Source organism: Xenopus tropicalis, chromosome 5 (genome assembly GCF_000004195.4).
Source record: "Xenopus tropicalis strain Nigerian chromosome 5, UCB_Xtro_10.0, whole genome shotgun sequence".
Taxonomy (NCBI): domain Eukaryota; kingdom Metazoa; phylum Chordata; class Amphibia; order Anura; family Pipidae; genus Xenopus; species Xenopus tropicalis.
In genome coordinates this window covers 93697504-93714836 of record NC_030681.2, presented here as the reverse complement: position 1 = coordinate 93714836, position 17333 = coordinate 93697504, and the positions used below count along the sequence as shown (strand labels likewise).

At 38.4% G+C, this 17333-nt stretch overlaps 1 protein-coding gene across 3 annotated transcripts in view; it reads left to right on the top strand.

Annotated features, from left to right (window-relative positions):
- The first annotated feature begins 5115 nt into the window (after positions 1-5115).
- col19a1 (collagen, type XIX, alpha 1) overlaps positions 5116-17333 on the top strand; it is a 367958-nt gene continuing 355740 nt past the window's right edge. For 2 of the 3 annotated variants that reach the window (XM_031902343.1, XM_031902345.1), the window contains exon 1: positions 5117-5634. The gene's annotated coding sequence lies outside the window, so the exon portion shown is untranslated. Of the gene's footprint in view, positions 5635-17333 lie in introns of all 3 variants that reach the window. The other variant, XM_031902344.1, reaches the window with a different exon arrangement.

Here is a 17333-nt window from a genome sequence, read left to right as displayed (position 1 = left end):
GATTATAGTTAAAACCCCAAACAACCCTAAGCCAACCATAGGGTAGAAAAGAGAGACCCTTAACATCTACTATTTTATAAGCAACTAGTGCATATAAGAACATCACAGGTCATTTAATAAGTTTGCATAAAACAGGTTAAATCAGCTGTGTTTTTCATACAGATGGCTCCATGCCCTGCATTCCTCTAAATTTCTGCAGGTCTGTGGGCTCCAGAATGGATCCCAGATAGCTGTGCTCTCCTCATGGAGAAAGTGCTGCCGGCATCTGATGAAAGTGGTACCTGCATTCCCCTACCTTGCACGCCTGGAGCTGAGCTCTGCACCAGTCAGAAGCCGAGTACACTCAGATCCCATCTGCAAGTGCTTTTAGAATGAACATACATTTGGGCCCCTTAATGCTCTAGCACTTGCATCTGGTATTTGCAAGCTGCCCCTATTGTCTTTTATCTCTTGAAGAAATGAAATCAAATAACAAAGTAATTATTTGCTTTCCAGTTTGCAAATGCCCTAGATATATATTTGCCAATATGTACAATTTTTGAAGACTAATATACCAACACATCATATTTTGGCCTCTTTGAACAATGGTGCTTACCTCTTTAATGAAAGGTGTGCATTGTAGTGAGATATAAGCCACAGTTTGTCAGATATTTCCATTATTAAGATGATCTGAAAGGAAGTTTAACAGCAACAGCTCTGTTATCTACAGTGCTATAAAAAATGATATGCCACTATTCCATTTTTCATATTTTGCAGCTTTTTTAAATTAAATTTAATCAGATCTTTCTGTCAGTTCTAGTATTATATGAATGGAGCTTGAAAGAGAAAAATGCCACCAGTATTGTTTTCATGTCAGTTTTTTTCATGTGGAGGATAATGTGCAATCAGGTTGATTCAGCCAGCCAATTTAAGACACAAGTTGTACTTGTTTAAGAGGAGTTTAGCAACTTGGTAATTAAGTTCAATAGTGCAAAAGTGCAACAAACCTTTAAATTAAATGGTGGAATACTTGCATTCCTATGCATTTTATTTGGTGTTACGGGGCTGTGAAGCGGCAATCGATGATTGGCAAATCTTGGAGAATCCTTTTCAAATTGAGAAAACTGGCAGGCAGTTTTGACCCGGACAGCCCTATGGAAAACCGTGCTGTCCAGGTCAAAACCAGACAGGTGGCAACCCTAAACTTAACAGAAAGGCAGCCGGGAACAGCTTTAGTTCAGTTATCTTTTCCCTGTAGTGGCTTCCAGAATGTTAGTCGGTACAATAGTGATTATGACACAAAAAACATCATCTCTGACCGGGGTCCTCTTTGCAAGATTCGTTTCTAGTGAATTTGGGCTCATGATTTTTTTTATATGATTTTAAAAGTGTGTATCAAATACCAGGAACCAAACTGGCCATTTAGGTGCAGCCAATAACCCATGAGCCCTTTATATATTAACCATTCCCTTGCCTGTTACTCCAAACTCTATCAAATTGCCTTGTCTTAGTATCCTTTTATCCTGCCTGTCCCGTATGTTCTCATTTCTCTCCTGTGAGATTTCCAGCCTGACCTTAGATTTCTTTCCTACTCTGTGTCAGCTGGCCCAAGTATATTCTGTCCTGTTCTACACCCCCTCCATCTTGGTTTAGTATGTTCTGTTCTCTGCCTTCTTTGTCCTTCCCCAGTATATTCCTAATGCTCATTAAGCTGCTACTTTCTGTTGCCTAAAAACATATCACCTTTACCAACATCAAGAATTTCCTCTAGTACCTGGAATTCCCTTTATAAATTTCTTATACTCATAATATTTTTTGTTTGGTGTTTTTTTTTTCTAAATGTACGTTTCTAAGTAATTAGTGTTACGCATATGGGACCTATTATGCAGAATGCTTTGGACCTGGGGTTTTCCAGATTAGGGGTCTTTCTGTAATTTATATCTTCATACCTTAAGTCTAAAAATCATTTAAACATGAAATAAACCCAGTAGGATTGTTTTGCCATCAATTAGGATTAAATATGTCTTAGTTGTGGTCAAGTACAGGTACTGTTGTATTTTTTTTTTAAAAAATGCAAATGATTTTATAAAAATTAAAAGATGGCCTTTCCATCATTTGGAGTTTTCTGGATAACAGATTGCTGAAAAATGGATTCTATACCTGTACAAGATGTCCAAACACCATTAGCTTTATTTCTCTTAAAATATGATTTCTCTACCATTGAATTTTTGGATCTTTTCCCAATTGGCCATACACAAAGACAAAATTCCAGATGAAATTCTTGGCAGATGTTTGACCATTTAAAAACTAAACATCCCCTAATCGCTAAAGGCTCAAAGGGGCATTCTGACCACTGCTGCCATCCAGCAGAATGAATGATATTACTTTAGAATAAAAAAAAAAAATGTTACTCTTCACCTGGTGTGGTGCAGGTATTATATCAGGAAAAAAGAGATCCAATTTTGCAGTTACTCAAGATATCAGTAAGGAAAGCTGGTATTTCATGAAAGCGAGGTTATTGTTTGAATGAGCAATGTAGCAGCTACACAGTTTCCCAACTATAGGTTCTAAAAGTGATTTCAAGGGATGGTTCACCTTTAAGTTGACATTTAGTACTTTTACAAATACTAAGCAACTTTTTATTGGTTGTTATTATTTATTTGTATAGTTTTTGCATTATGTGCCTTCTTCTGCTGACTCTTTTCAACTTTCAAATGAGGGTCACTGACTACAGCAGCCAAAAACTGTTTGCTCCATGAGGCTATAATTTTTTAGGGCAATTTATATCATTATTTTGCTTTTCATACAATTCTGTTTTGCATATAGTAAAGGTTATGAGGAGGCAGTTGTGACATTATTTTAATTTTATAAAATCTTAAACATTTTTGGAAGTTATATAAAAGAACATGAGTTTCTGCTCCAACACTACGCAAGTCTGAATACCATAATTCAAGTACTGCAGTCTTGGCTTATTCCCTTCAATCAACTTTAATTCTGTTTAATCTCATAATTAGCAGGAATGAGCTTTACTATGTACAGTAAATAAAATAACAGTTTAAGAAGTATTACCTTTCAAAAATAGGCAGTTTGCCCAAGCATGGTGATATATTACAACTCATTTTGCTTGATTTTGAATTCTGCTTGTTACTCCCACACACACAGCAGTTCCTTTACAATGAGTAGCTGAAATAATGAACTTGATCTTAACTTGATGGGTAAAAACTGTTATGGTGAGTAAGGCATAAGGACTATGGAAAAGAGGAAATTTCTGGTATTTTGCTAAAGCACCCAAAATTGCCTCCACTGAATATCCTGGAAGCATTAATGACACAAACAGGTAACTGTACCTGGGAACATGGACTGTTGCATTTTTTTCTCCAAATAATTCATTGGATTGGATGATCTAAACTCCCAAATTTTGGTTCATTAAAAAATGTTGTTTTGCCCACTGGAAATGTTGGGTTTTGCAGATATAAGGGTTTATTTCTTTATGCACTGCATTCAAGTGCAAAAGCACTACAGCAACATCCCTTAGTGCTCATGCACTTGGGTACAATGCACTGCTGTGTTTGGCACCTCTTGTTGGCACAACCCTGTAGGGTACAAAGCAGCCTTTTTCTTACCATCTTCGATTGCTATGCATGGTAGGGGGCATGAGATGGTACAAAAACATGACATTCTCTACCTGCCCCCCAGGAATACGGTGATGCCAAATACAGCTGGAATGCACCACTCACCATTTAATTTTGGCAATTGAGTTCCAATTAAGGGCGATCACCAGACACAGACATACAGAGCCCATGCAGCTAGAGGCTGCTGAGGGGAAAAACAGGTGCTTTTTTTTTCTTTGAAAAAATCAGCAGCGCTACAAGGTCAGGAAACAGAGGATGGAAATAAAAGAGTGTTAGTTGTTAGATTAGTTTTCCAACAAGGGCACCTCTGATTAGCATCCCAACATGTAAGTTATATACTGTATGTAACATTTATTTAAATGCAAATAATGAATGATTGACTATCCTAAAGCAGCGATGAGTAACAATGTTCCATTTAAGTTTAATTATATTAAAACCATACAGCAGCACAACAATGTGGCAATGGGCTGCCCTCCAAAAAGAATCAGGTAGGGAAATGGTTTGCATTTTTTGCATGTTAATTATAATTGCATTAAAACCAGACAGCCGTGTAACTACATGGTCCAGGGGTCCAGAGCACACAGCCAACACAACCCTTACCCTCTACCAAACCCCGTGCCCTTCTGGCCATTATCTCCCCAGGTCCTGCCCGCTCTCAGGTTGGAGAAAATCTAGGTAGGGGGAATTTTTAATAGAGCAAACAGACACTGCAGCTTAGCCCCCCACCCCAGACCCCCCAGTGACCACAGGGTCTGCTTTCTTTATAATTATACCATTGAAACCAGGAGAAACTTCATCTTACTACTTAAAGGACACAATTAGTGGTCATAATTTTATAGGGCAGACTATAGGGCATTTGCCCAAGCCCCAACAGGACAGGGAACCACTATCAGATCTTTCATTAGCTATAACTGAAACATCACCCTGAAATGGTAGATCCCTCGTTTTAAACCATTAGAAGAGCACACCAGTTATACAGCTGTGCTGTTAACCCAAAAGTATTTAAACTACAGTAGAATAGTGGAGTCTATGGGGATATTGTTGAGTCAACAGGTGCAGGTGGGGACTCACTTAGGGACAATATTCTCCAGGTACTAAGGTCCTGAAACAGCATTATTTAGGACATTACTTGAAAACTTTGGATATGTAATGGTTTATGTCAAGCCAGAAGTCCAGTTGTCAGTTCTAAATCAAAAGTAAGAAAGAGCTATATGAAGGATATGTAATTGCTGAAGGGCACACTACTGGAAATATCGAAATGAAGTGCAAAATGTACCTCATACATATGTATGGATACACCTCAGTGTCACATTCTGCTCATACCCGAAATACTTCACTTCCGGAACTGAAAAGCCTGTCAGGGAAAGCAAAAAAAAGAGTAGTCTGACATACCCTAGTGAGACAGTTGCTAGGCTCCATGTCAGATTCTTAGGATGAGATGATATTACAGTGCAAGGGAAGCCTGGCTTCTGTGCGGAGCCGTAGTCTTTAATGGGCAAACCAATAAATGCCATTAGTCCCCTGAGGGCTCCAGAGTTAATACCACACACATATATACAGTATATATATATATGTTCAGACACACAGGGAAGGTTTTATGGCTTCCTAAAACACATCACCCCGTTACATTGAAACAGAATCCATTCAGGGTTCAGGTTACCTTGTGTTTGAGTGAGTGTGTGGCTGTGTGCGCTGGGAAGGAATCCTACAGCTCCAATGCAGTATTGCTGATAGGGTGAATGTCTTGGTGGGAGAAGGGCCCTGCATTGTTCCATCCAAAGGTGCCTGATTGCTGTCGGGCAGCCGCCGTAGCGGCAGGGGTGCTGGCTTGGGATCGGGCAGAGTGGGTGCAGCAGTGCTGCTGTGGGATTTCATCTGTGCTGGGCTACAGAGTGGGAGGATCACACTGGGAGACTAATAAGGACACTGCCGTCTCTCCCCTCTGCCACTTTTTGGGAGGTTGAAATTCAGTCAACTTCAACTCTCGAATCTTTTTAACGGGAATTACTGACTTGGACTCAAGGTAAGAAAAGGATTATTTAGTCTTCACTGTTCTTACTGCAATCACTACTTCTCAGTGTGTTTTATTCCACTTATTCTTATTAATTTAAATCAGGATTGTTCAACCTGCCGGCGACCAGCTCATAAACTGCAACTCCCAGAAACCTCTTGTTGGGGGGGTGTAATTTAATATGAACTTAGGGTGGCAGAATATCCTTTCTTTAAACTTTCTGTTCTTTAGACGATTGCCTTTGACTCTACATGATAAACGAATAAGTGACACCAGAGCTGAACAATGAAAGTATCAATAACATACATATGCATGTGTTGTGTATCTGACATTAATTACAAGTATAGCTGAAGTTTGCACGTTGTGTAATTAAAGGCCCGGATGAAAAAAGCAAAGAGCTAATTGGTGGAGGGGATCCCCGGAGCTGCCAAATACTGTATTTTAGTGTTGCGGAAGGCAGACTCGGGCTGCTGAATGATAAATACCAGCGAGTCGCGCAGGAGCCGCAGTAACACTTTATCTGTTTCCACTATCACCTCTTTATCTTGCTCTGTCTCTCAGCTTTAGCCGGGACGGAGTGGGCACAGTTAGAATGATTAGTGACAGCCTGGCATGTCATCAGCTTACTAACAGCTCTAAATAAAACCCAAATCACTGGAATTCTGGTACCAGGGACGAGGGTGGCGACATTGTGATTAACCTGTCACTGGCAGTATTGGGACTTTTAAAAGCTGTAAATGATTCCAGAGCTCTGTCCATGACGCAGCTGGCGTGACGTCATCAGTGTAGGGATTTTACGTCACACTCGCTGAGTGAGGACAAAGGAGAAGTCGATGGGGCTCTGGATATCCCCGCTTAAGTGATTTAAAGTTGCTGAGCTAGATATCATGCTTCATATTTAGGCGGAGAAAAGCTATCCAGTGAATTTTCCAGGATTACAAGGGAAGCTAATGGTTTTCTACTGCTTTGATCGTGCCCTATTTCCTCCCAATGGGGCTCCTCAATGTCGCATTTTCGAAATGTTTGGCTTTTTTCCATCCCCCCTCACGTGCTAATCACTATTTATTGATGGGCTCCAACAGCCAAGATATTTCCCTTTCAGCATTAGTTTAACTTGCCCATCTCCAATAAGCCGCAGGGTAAATGCCATTTATTTCCCAGTCACTGTGCCCTGTTAATAGCAGCAGTGCCAAGTACAAGGGCTGGATTGTTGGTGGCACAGGCTGACAAGCAATGGGCATTACAAAGGGAAGTTTTTGCTAAAGTTAAAGAGGCTGGCAGTTTACTGTAAGTGATGACCATGGAAATGCAGTGTCACATTATCTAATGAAAGATCTCTGTGTGATGGATGGCACAGGAAGGAGCAATGCCACCTGATCTTACCCACCTGCTGAGAGACAGAGCATTAGCTGCCATGGAACAGACTTGGGAACTTATTTGAGCAACAACCTGAATTGGGGACTCCAATCCATGTGCTGACAGGCTAAATAAAGGCCATGGCTGATACAAATCTGTGATTCAGTAACTAAATAATTGGCTTAAATGCCAAGCGTGCTTTGCTGCTGAACTGTTTGATAACCTAGAGGAGAATAAGATGTTACAATCTGACAAAGCAATAATATTAGTATTTGATTGAGTATTTAGGAGCTGGAAGGTGATACAAAGCAGAACATCAGTTAGAATAGCTCCTGCTGATAAGTTCAGAAGAACCGAGCTGGATTGGAACTAGTCAGAATTTATTTTAACATAGATAATTATCTATACAGCATTATATAACAACACTGTAGCCACTACTGTTCCTATTTAGCCTAAATTATAATATCATAGACATTTTTCATATTTCTCTTTGGTTATCTACAAATAATGCTGTTCATAGCACTTGTTTCCAAGCTTTGGAAGGTCAGTAGTATTAAAAGAACAACTCCCAGCATGCTTCTGTAATAGACCTGTCCAAGGGATGATGGGAGTTTTAGTTCCCCAACAGCTGGAGCACCTGTGCCCACTCCGTGTCACCTTTTGCATAATACAATGTTGTGTATTTGGGGTAGTTGATATTGGGGAAATATTATAGCTGCTAAAAAATATGTTCAAGAGTAAAAAAGGTTTTATTTTGTTAAACAATGTTTCCTTTGAATCTATTTATTCCAAGATAAGCTGTAGGTCTTCTTCCACGAGCAGACAAAACAGTGTGCCATTGGTAGTATGGGCCAATCCCAGGGTATATAATGACATTTGTGCCAAAAACATGCCACTTTCAAGTAGGTCTTAACTAATCTATACTTGGTTATTATTTGCAGGGTAAATACTGTCTAATAATGAATGTTTGCAAAAGGAAATTTTTTTTTATTCTTATTTATGTTTTTGTCACATTCTTCTAGTAAACAGAAAAAAGTATGCACCCTCCCCCACAATTGCTTTTGGTGGCAGGTTCTAAATCATAAGGACTAGTGTTCCCTCCATGAATACAGCAGTGCCTGTGTTTGGCAGTGCTGTATTCACAAAGGGTGAAGGGTGATGTATGTCTGGGCATGGTTGTCTGTAACTTTCTGTCATTTCCCATTGACATCAGTGAGAAGGGAACACGAGGGAAACCAGGATACAGGGCAGCCTTACTTTATCATGTAAAGCTTTCTATAAATATAAAAAAAAGTGTTCATAACATAAAAGTTAAAAAAAAAAAAAAAGGTTTATTTCAAGAACAACTGTCACAATGGCTATATAACTGCTTAAAATTTCTGCATTTGTGATAGTACTAGCTGACTTCTTGCAGCAGAAGCATGTTGTCCTGTACAGCCGGAATCTGCACCTGTGCAGTAAGTGACATTTTATTAAGTCTGCTAAAATAGTGCTTTCTACACCACTCAGACTAATAGACTCTGGCTGTGCCCAGATGGGTGGTCTTTGTAGTGACTGATAGCTGGGGGTTTCCTTCTAGAGCTGTTAATAGCTGTGAATATTTCTTTTTAATGAGAAACTCTTCTTTGTTTATTTAGAATCCAGGCTCTTGTTTTGTACATTGAGTATATAGTCATATTCCAAGATGAGTTGTCCCTGATTTTCATTGTTTTTTTTTTCTTAACTTGGGTAGCAAATTTCAGGTTTTAGGAATGCAAAGAGAATAATAGCTTATTGTAGCACATCCTAGGGCTTGTAAAATAGCATACAGAATAACAAATTGATATGTAGAAATGTTGATATGACTTGCATATCTATGATTCACAAATTGTACAAGTATAAGATCCATTATCTGAAAACCCATTGTCCAAAAAGCTCCAAATTATGGGAAGCCCATGATTTTCTTTAATAAAACAGTGCCTTGTGCTTGATCCCAACTAAGATATGTCATCCTTATTGGAAAAAACAATCCGATTGGGTTTATATAGGGTGAAGACACACAGAGTTACTAGTAGCAGCTACTTAGTACGGCTGCTAAAACAGACAATGCTTATCATTTACTGATAATTGTCTCTACGTGTGTTTTAGCAGAGGCAATTCTCAGTATTGTCTATGGCAGGCTATTCTTTGGCATTCAGGGCGAAGACACGGGGCAATTAGTGGGTGCGACTTTTAATTAAGCCAGTCGCTTAAATAAAACAGTGCCTTGTGCTTGATCCCAACTAAGATATGTCATCCTTATTGGAAAAAACAATCCGATTGGGTTTATATAGGGTGAAGACACACAGAGTTACTAGTAGCAGCTACTTAGTACGGCTGCTAAAACAGACAATGCTTGTCATTTACTGATAATTGTCGTGTGTTTTAGCAGAGGCAATTCTCAGTATTGTCTATGGCAGGCTATTCTTTGGCATTCAGGGCGAAGACACGGGGCAATTAGTGGGCGCGACTTTTAATTAAGCCAGTCGCGGCGAATAGTCGCAGCGAGTTTCCGTCCATAGACTTTCGTCCAAAAGTTGCGGCGACTAACCGATCCGCGTGTCTTCGCCCTTAGTAGCCATGACAAGTTGCTGATACTAAGTAGCTTCACCCTTAGGGGCAGATTAAGTAGTCTACTAAGTAGTCTTCACCCTTAGGGGCAGATTTACTAAGACACGAACGCTCAGAGCGTTAATTTGAACGCTCCGAGTGTATTTTTACCAAATTTTTCATGTCTTGCGCAACTTTTTCGTACGCTTGCGCGAAAAAATCAGAGAGATTTTCCCGCTGTTTACAATTGTTCGGTACAAAAAAATTTTCATGAGCATTTTTGTGATAATTGTGATCTTCAGAAATGTTCGTATCCAATCCAAATTTGTCCCATTCGTAATTCGAACTTAAAGTATGGAGATTTCAAACTACAGAAAGATCCTATTATCTGAAAAACCCCAGGTTCTGAGCATTCTGGATAACAGAATATACTTGTACTTATTTCCAGCTGCTGTGCATCAACTTACACCTTATTTTAATAAGTGTTTAAAGTATGTATTAAAAGGATATTCTTTTTATAATATTTCACTTTACTGTTCCAAATTTGCCAATTCATTATCACCAAAAATGTCATCAGTTTTTTTGGTAGAGTTTGGGAGCTTGTTTTAGTTTAAAAGGACTTGCCGAAAGTCAGACTTTTTCATATCCAATGAAACCTAGCATGCAAAATATTATGTTGCATAAACAACATATTAATATTACTATTACTGCCCAGTGCTGGTAAATGATCCCTATTTAAGTTTATGACAGATGACAGGTTCAGTTGTATCAGTTTAACCTGTGACAATGAAACATTTTCAAAAATTATTATTTCTGGGACCTGATTTTCTGGGCTTTACAGTTGTTTATTTTTTTTTTTTTTTATAGAATTTTTTTTGTTTTTAGTGGAACAGCCACCCAACATTTTTGTCCTGACTTATTACATAGCACTTTGGATTATATGTTGCTGTATGTGCTTCTATATGGGAAAGCTTGCAGCAGGCCAACAACCAGTGCTCCTTAGTGAGTTGGGCTTAAAGGTTTGGGTGGCTATCCCACTGAAAATTGTGTCCTGAAGTCAGGTCCTGGATGTCACATACCCCATGATTTGTAAATATGTGTTAGCATCCCTTAAAAGGACACAGAAATTAAAATTACTGCGGGGGCAATTTGTGAGGCGGCCCCCTGCGACCTTTTATGTCTTACCTCACTCCTTGCATCCTACTCCTCACACATCCTCATTTCCTCCAAAACAGAAGCAGACTTCTGGTGAGTTTGCATGTGATAATCAAAGGAATTTGTGCTAATATATATTTACTGTAGGTAGAGATTTCAGCTTTTCCTTTGAGATATTTTCTTTAGCACTGTTTTGCATTCAGAATGATACATAATTCAGCATGTCTAAATTTCTTTAAACCATATGACTTTGCTTGTATTAGGATAGTTATATAATTCACCTGTTCAGTTTTATTTCATTACCTGCTTCAATGGAAATGTTATTTTGGGACAGGTTAAAACTTAAATAAACCTTTTTTTGTAATTTAACTATAGATTTTTAATAACACCATTAATTGCAGAGAGTCAAGATTGTTCTTCTTTGAACATGTATAGAAGTAACTGCTTACTGGTCTCACCATTTTAAACTGTGTGCAGTATATGCTATAGGAAAAAGACATTTAAAAGTAAACTTTTAAGAAATCTCTTGTTTTTACTGCTTTTATTTACAAGCAAGGGTATGTATCCACTAGCATTATAAATTGCATTTACTACACTGTGGTTTTTTTATGTGTTCCACCTCATAGCAATACATTTGTTAAATGAATGCAGTACCGACAATAAAAGGGCTGATTTATCAATGTTCAAACCTGAATTTTAGCCGCAATTCTATTTTTTTTTGTTAAACTAAAACTCACAAATTCAAACTAAGGTTTTTAAAATTTAAATATTCAGTATTTATAAAGTGCAAAAAGCCTAAAAATCTTGAATGTAAAACCTTGGCATCTAAATGCTTGCAAATGTGTATAGAAGTCAGTAGGAGTTGAACTATCAAAATGTAAAATTTTTTGTTCTTTCAATTTTTTTAGACCAATTGAAAATAATGAGTAGGATGCCGTTTTGCCGCATTCAAGGTTTTTTTCACAGTTTAATCTGATTTATAGATATATCCGAGTGTTTTAATAAATAAGTACACATTCAAGTTTGGTAAGTTTCAGAATTTATTGAAATTAGAAGAAAATTGTATGCTGTGATACTGTAGAGGGCTGGAATTTTTCTGACCTACATGGTGGATGAAAGCCAGTTTTGATCACTCCCTTTTTTAAACCACACCTACTTTAAACCACAGCAAATACCTGGTGCTCACTGTAGGGATATTCCACAACATTAGTGTGTGAATAAAGTTCATTAAGTCATATTAAGACTTAAATCCATAGGCCTTCTCCTCCCCTGTGGATAGTGCAGCAACCCCCAGCAGATAAACACCTTAGGGACCATATAATGACTATTTCCAAATGCTAAAAAATCCACACCAGACTCCCCTCGCACAGGCAGAGCAGGTGAGGCAGAGTATGCCACACAGGCAGCATAGGGCAGGCAGAGTATGACACACACAGGCAGGGTAGGGCACACATAGGCTGGGTAGGGCAGGCATAATATGGCACAAACAGGTAGGGCAGGCATAATATGGCACACACAGGTAGCATAGTGGAGCAGAATATGGCACACACAGGCAGAGTGGGATAGGCAGAGTATGGTAGATAATGCAGCTCTCGCACACCCTAGCTTGCTTGTGGTGAGATATGACTGGTGCTTCATGTGCGGGGGATCGACAACCCTATCCAGTAGAATAAAGAATCACATAGGCACACATCAGCGTTTTCAGCAGGGAAAACCTTTGCAAGTTTAATGTGGAAGTGCAACATTTCGAGGGAAAATGTCTCCTTGTCAAGCATGCTTTGGCTTGGGCGCAGAAACATAGAGTGGATTAAGGCACTGAAATGCATTTAATATGCATTTCAGCACCCAAAATCAGCTCCTTGTGCTTGCAACCAGGCTGATGCACTGGCTCCAGATGCTGGCACATGAAAAGGCTGTTCACAGCATAAGACTGATGGAGAATGAGCCCTGTGTGGATTAAGTCTTGTGTGGCCAAGAATCAGCCCTGTGTGGCCGTAGCCTAACCACCTCAGCTTAGCATAACCCATCGAAGTCAATGGCCAAATTTGTGCAAACAAATTTTACAAATCACATTACATAAGGCAAAGTTATACTAGATGTATAACTAGGCAAACATGGTGTATCCTGTGGCATTAGGGCACTGATGGTTGGTGTATACTAACAGAGCTTGTCTGCAAATAAAGACACGTAGAAGCCTCAAACAAAACAAGTCCATATATCATATTCTGGTTATTAGATAATAAAAGCCTGTCCCAGTTTCAGACCAACACTTATGAAAAATAGGGGTCTTAAAGAGGGAAGGAAAAATCCCAGAAAAGATCTGTGTTATTTCTATATAAAGGCCTAATCTTACTGTGAGTTACCGTACTAAAAGCCTGCAAAATATAAACGGAATAAGAACTCTGTTAGAATTTGCTTATGAGCTGTAAGGAATGTCATCCAGTTCATCTGATCACTAGAAAGGAAACTTAGGCACAGACAGATCAGCACTTTAGTGACCCGCTGTAGGAAAACAGCTGCTGCTACTTTAGAAACCCTTCTGAATGTATCAGACTAGTTTTGTATAATTAGTAGCCAAGATCACTTTACACAAAATAATGAGCTGGTTCTGAACATTTACAGCACCCTTAATATAGTGAACACGGTTAATTGTTTAATGCTTTACCACCACACACCTAAATAATTCTTATTACAGCAGAAAAATAGAGTCTTGGGAAGCTATTTACACTTCATGTGAAAACCCACGTGGAAATGAAGTATATAAAATGTATGACTTTATCTATTGGTTACAGCTTCCCTTTTTCCATCAGTACATTTACTGTAAATTATTGCATATGTCAAAGCTACAATTCAAAATGTAAAAAAAAAATATTATTTGCCCTGGTAAAGACCAAATAATTTGTGTGGGGAGAAGAGACGAGAGATTCAAGGAAACTAGAAAACGTGCACCCACCACCTCCATACTGTGATCTGATGGGTTTGCAAAATGACTAACCAAAATTCCATCCCAATGGGCCTAATGCCTCAAAAACACAATCATGTTGCTCTTTGTATGCCTAGCCTAAAGGTATTGGTAGCAAATGATCAAAAACTCTAAATAAAAAGTCACTTTAAACAGCTTTGTAAGGTTTAGTTTACCACAAAGGGGTCAAAATAAGTAAAAAAATAAGGCACAAGACACAGAGCTAATGTTGCATTTCCTATGAGTGCAGATGTAAATCCTAAGAGCAAGGGGCATGATTTTGCACCCTGGCCTTGTACACATAGTAAATAAGCCTAGTGGTCACCTGGGACCACACACACCAAAAAATTCTTACAACTGGACTTTTTTTACGGACCAAATAAGTCAGATTTTTGTGCCTGTGGCTAGCTACAGTGACACAGGTGGCAGTTTACAAGAGATTGCTTTATGAAGTCCTTTGGGCACATTAGTGATAATTTTATGACACTCATTAAAAGTAACAGTAAATTTAAAGACAGCTGGAATTTTACTGCTTCTAGTAGCTGTGGTTTTAATCAAGAAAGCATAAAAGTCACACCAATGTGATAATGTCATTAAGATGTCAACGCAAGTCAGACTATTGTAAGGGCGAGAACTGTACTGGCGTGCAGGAAAAACAGGCCATGACAATGAAACATATGGGGTCGAGGCAAATATTAAACCATTTATTTGCTTATAATCTTTCATATACAGTATATGGAATGTTATACTGTAATGTAGGAATAGCATGCACTCCATAAACCAGCCTGGGAATAAAGGCCATCATCTCCTAAACTGCATAGTTACATTGCAGGTTCATATCCAGTATTAAATTAACTGATTTTTCATGTGTACATTTTTTTTCACCCTGTTGGGCGACCAAGTGGTTTAAGGGCGAAGACAAACATGCCGATTAGTTGCCACAACTTTTTAAGAAGTCACAGGGACTAATCCGCTCAGATAAAACCTGTGCACAATTAGTCTCTGTGACTTTAAAACGTCGCCCCCAATTAGCCCATGTGTCTTCACCCTAATAGACTTGAAAAGATTGTTATCAAATTGTGTATTTAAATATGGACAGTATGTTGTAAATCTGGCGATGTATCCAAATATCCACTTATTAGGGTAGGTTAATTGCTTTATCCACCCACATGGAATCGTTATCTGAATGAGATCTGATTAGAAATGTGATAATGATTTGAAATGTGATTATTTTGATCCCAAGGATGGACAAGCTTATTGTCTTATAAATAATCAAATTAATATCTACCAAATATCTGCCCACAGGCATCTTAAATGGATTGTGACACTTTCTACTTTTGTAGAAACTTGTACCCTTGCTGTTAAGCTACCCATTAATACTCTCACATTTCTATTGTGTCCACCTGCCTCCCCCCCCACCCTTTAATGAATGGAGCCACTCATGAAGTAGTTCTTGGCCTTACCCTGCTGTTAGAAGCTGTTGGGGGCAGGGCAAATGTAAACAGTTCTATGCATATGTGTGGCTCCTATTTTCTGTACATTTTTGCACCAGTGAAAAAACAGAATTATGTACAGGTTTTTAAGTCACCTGGCAACATTTTTTTAAATTTTGTAACCAAAGGCAATATTGTAGGCAACAGTAGTTAGGGACACAAATTCATTCTGGAGCTGTGAGCACTAAGGCTGCCGTATGGTTATCTCTGTGTACCTGCATGAGCGCCTCCCTAGTTATTTTACTGGCCAGCATTGCTTTGTAATATACAATGTGGCCATAGAAGGGAACAAAGTGGGAAGACTGGACTGGAAGCATATTCCAACTCAATGACACTTCTCTCAGAAAGCTGATTTTACTAAAAAATGGTGACTCCAGACCTACCACCAGGCAGGTCATTTGATTGCTGTGTTTTTACTTTGAAGGGTTGCAATGATCAAAATTTCCTGTGGACAGGTAAATTCATCTTTTATCCTCTGCTACATCAGTACACTTAATCAAACCAAGAAGTTGACTTTTCAATTGACTTTTTATGTATGATAAGTTCCACATGCTGAATCAAGTACGATTGAATCCGAATACAAAAAAAATGTATTTTTTGTACTGTGTGTATTTTTTGTGACTTTTTCATAAATTTGCACAACTTTTTCGTACCTTGCGATAATTAGCGCGACAAAATCGTATTTGTTGTGCCGAGTATGAAAGCTTCGGATTCATTTAAGTTTCATTATTGTGACTTTCCTTGGGCCAGGTTGGAGCTGCGGAGTGCCATTGAGTCCTATGGGAGGCTTCCAAAAACACGCACAGAAGGATCAAAGTCAGAAAGGTTTTCCCGCCGTTTACGATCGTTCGGATATGAACATTTTGTGACTTTCGGATCACCAATACGATATTCGTGACTATTACGTTTTTTTCGTAAACAATTTCTTGACATTTTCGATCATCAGAAATTATCGTATCTAATCAAAATTTTACCCATTTCGGGATTCGAACTCGTACTTTGATGAATCTGCTCCATTAAGTTTTGATGATGCCATGATACCATATACATGCATAATTATATAGACAGAGCTTACTATACTATATCTTATTATAAAAGGGGTTTGCTGTGATTTTTGCACCACAAGTTGTAGCTGGTCAAGCAATGCCGTAACATGCCACATTTGTGGTTGGAGAAAATGAACTGTGCTAGATTGGAAGCTGGAGAGAAGTGTAATCCTTCTTACTTTGCCTTAAAAATATAAAGAAGAGAGGCATGATAAACCTTAAACAATGAGGACCATCTGCTGAAAGGAGAATCCTGCAGGATTTTAGTTTAAAATGCTAGAATGCAATTTAATAAAGGAGGTGAAGGAGGATTTGTTTCAGGAAATTAACCGCCACACTCTCTCTTTATAATTTAAGGCTTTAAAACCTCGGCGGTGAGTGTCAATTATTAGTAAATTTGGAAGTGGAAACAATGACTACCATTTGGCAACATGCTACTGATTTAGATTAAACAGTCTAATTTCTTACCACTTGGGATTTGCATCTGGGAGGTGGCCATACACAGGCTGATAAAAGCTGCCAATGGTCTTAGTTGGCAGCTTATTGTCCCACACATGGGAATCTCAGACGGGCTTGCCCAACTGATATCTGGCCAAAAAGTTAGCAGATTACAGGAACAAGAACAGGAATTCTGATAAATTCAAGATTCCTTAGTTTAAATAATTGATCTGACCCTTAGTAGTATTCCGGTATTGTATATACCTTTACTAATCCTGTACTTAATGCTCTTATATTTGAAAGAAAACTAGAATAATTAAAACAATTGAGTTATTTATACCTACAGTGGACTGTATTGAAGATTGGCTTTATTTTCTATTTTTTTTTTAATTTATTTATTTTTTATTCTTCTGTGCTTCTGTCATATTGCTGTGTTTAAAAGTAGCTGGTCACCTAAGATGAATAGTGAAACTGGTTTAAGTGTACTATTTACTAAAAGCTGAATCAATTATTTTGCCTCATACATGCCTCCCCTTATCAATGATTCCCCATTGTTATGCACAAACACATTATTTTTCACTTTCCGCACTTTCCTTTTTGTTTTTACTTAATATTATTTAGAACACAGTAGTGTTTACTGTTTTTTAGTGTGCGGACTGTATATATACTCTTAGCAACATATGTATATATATA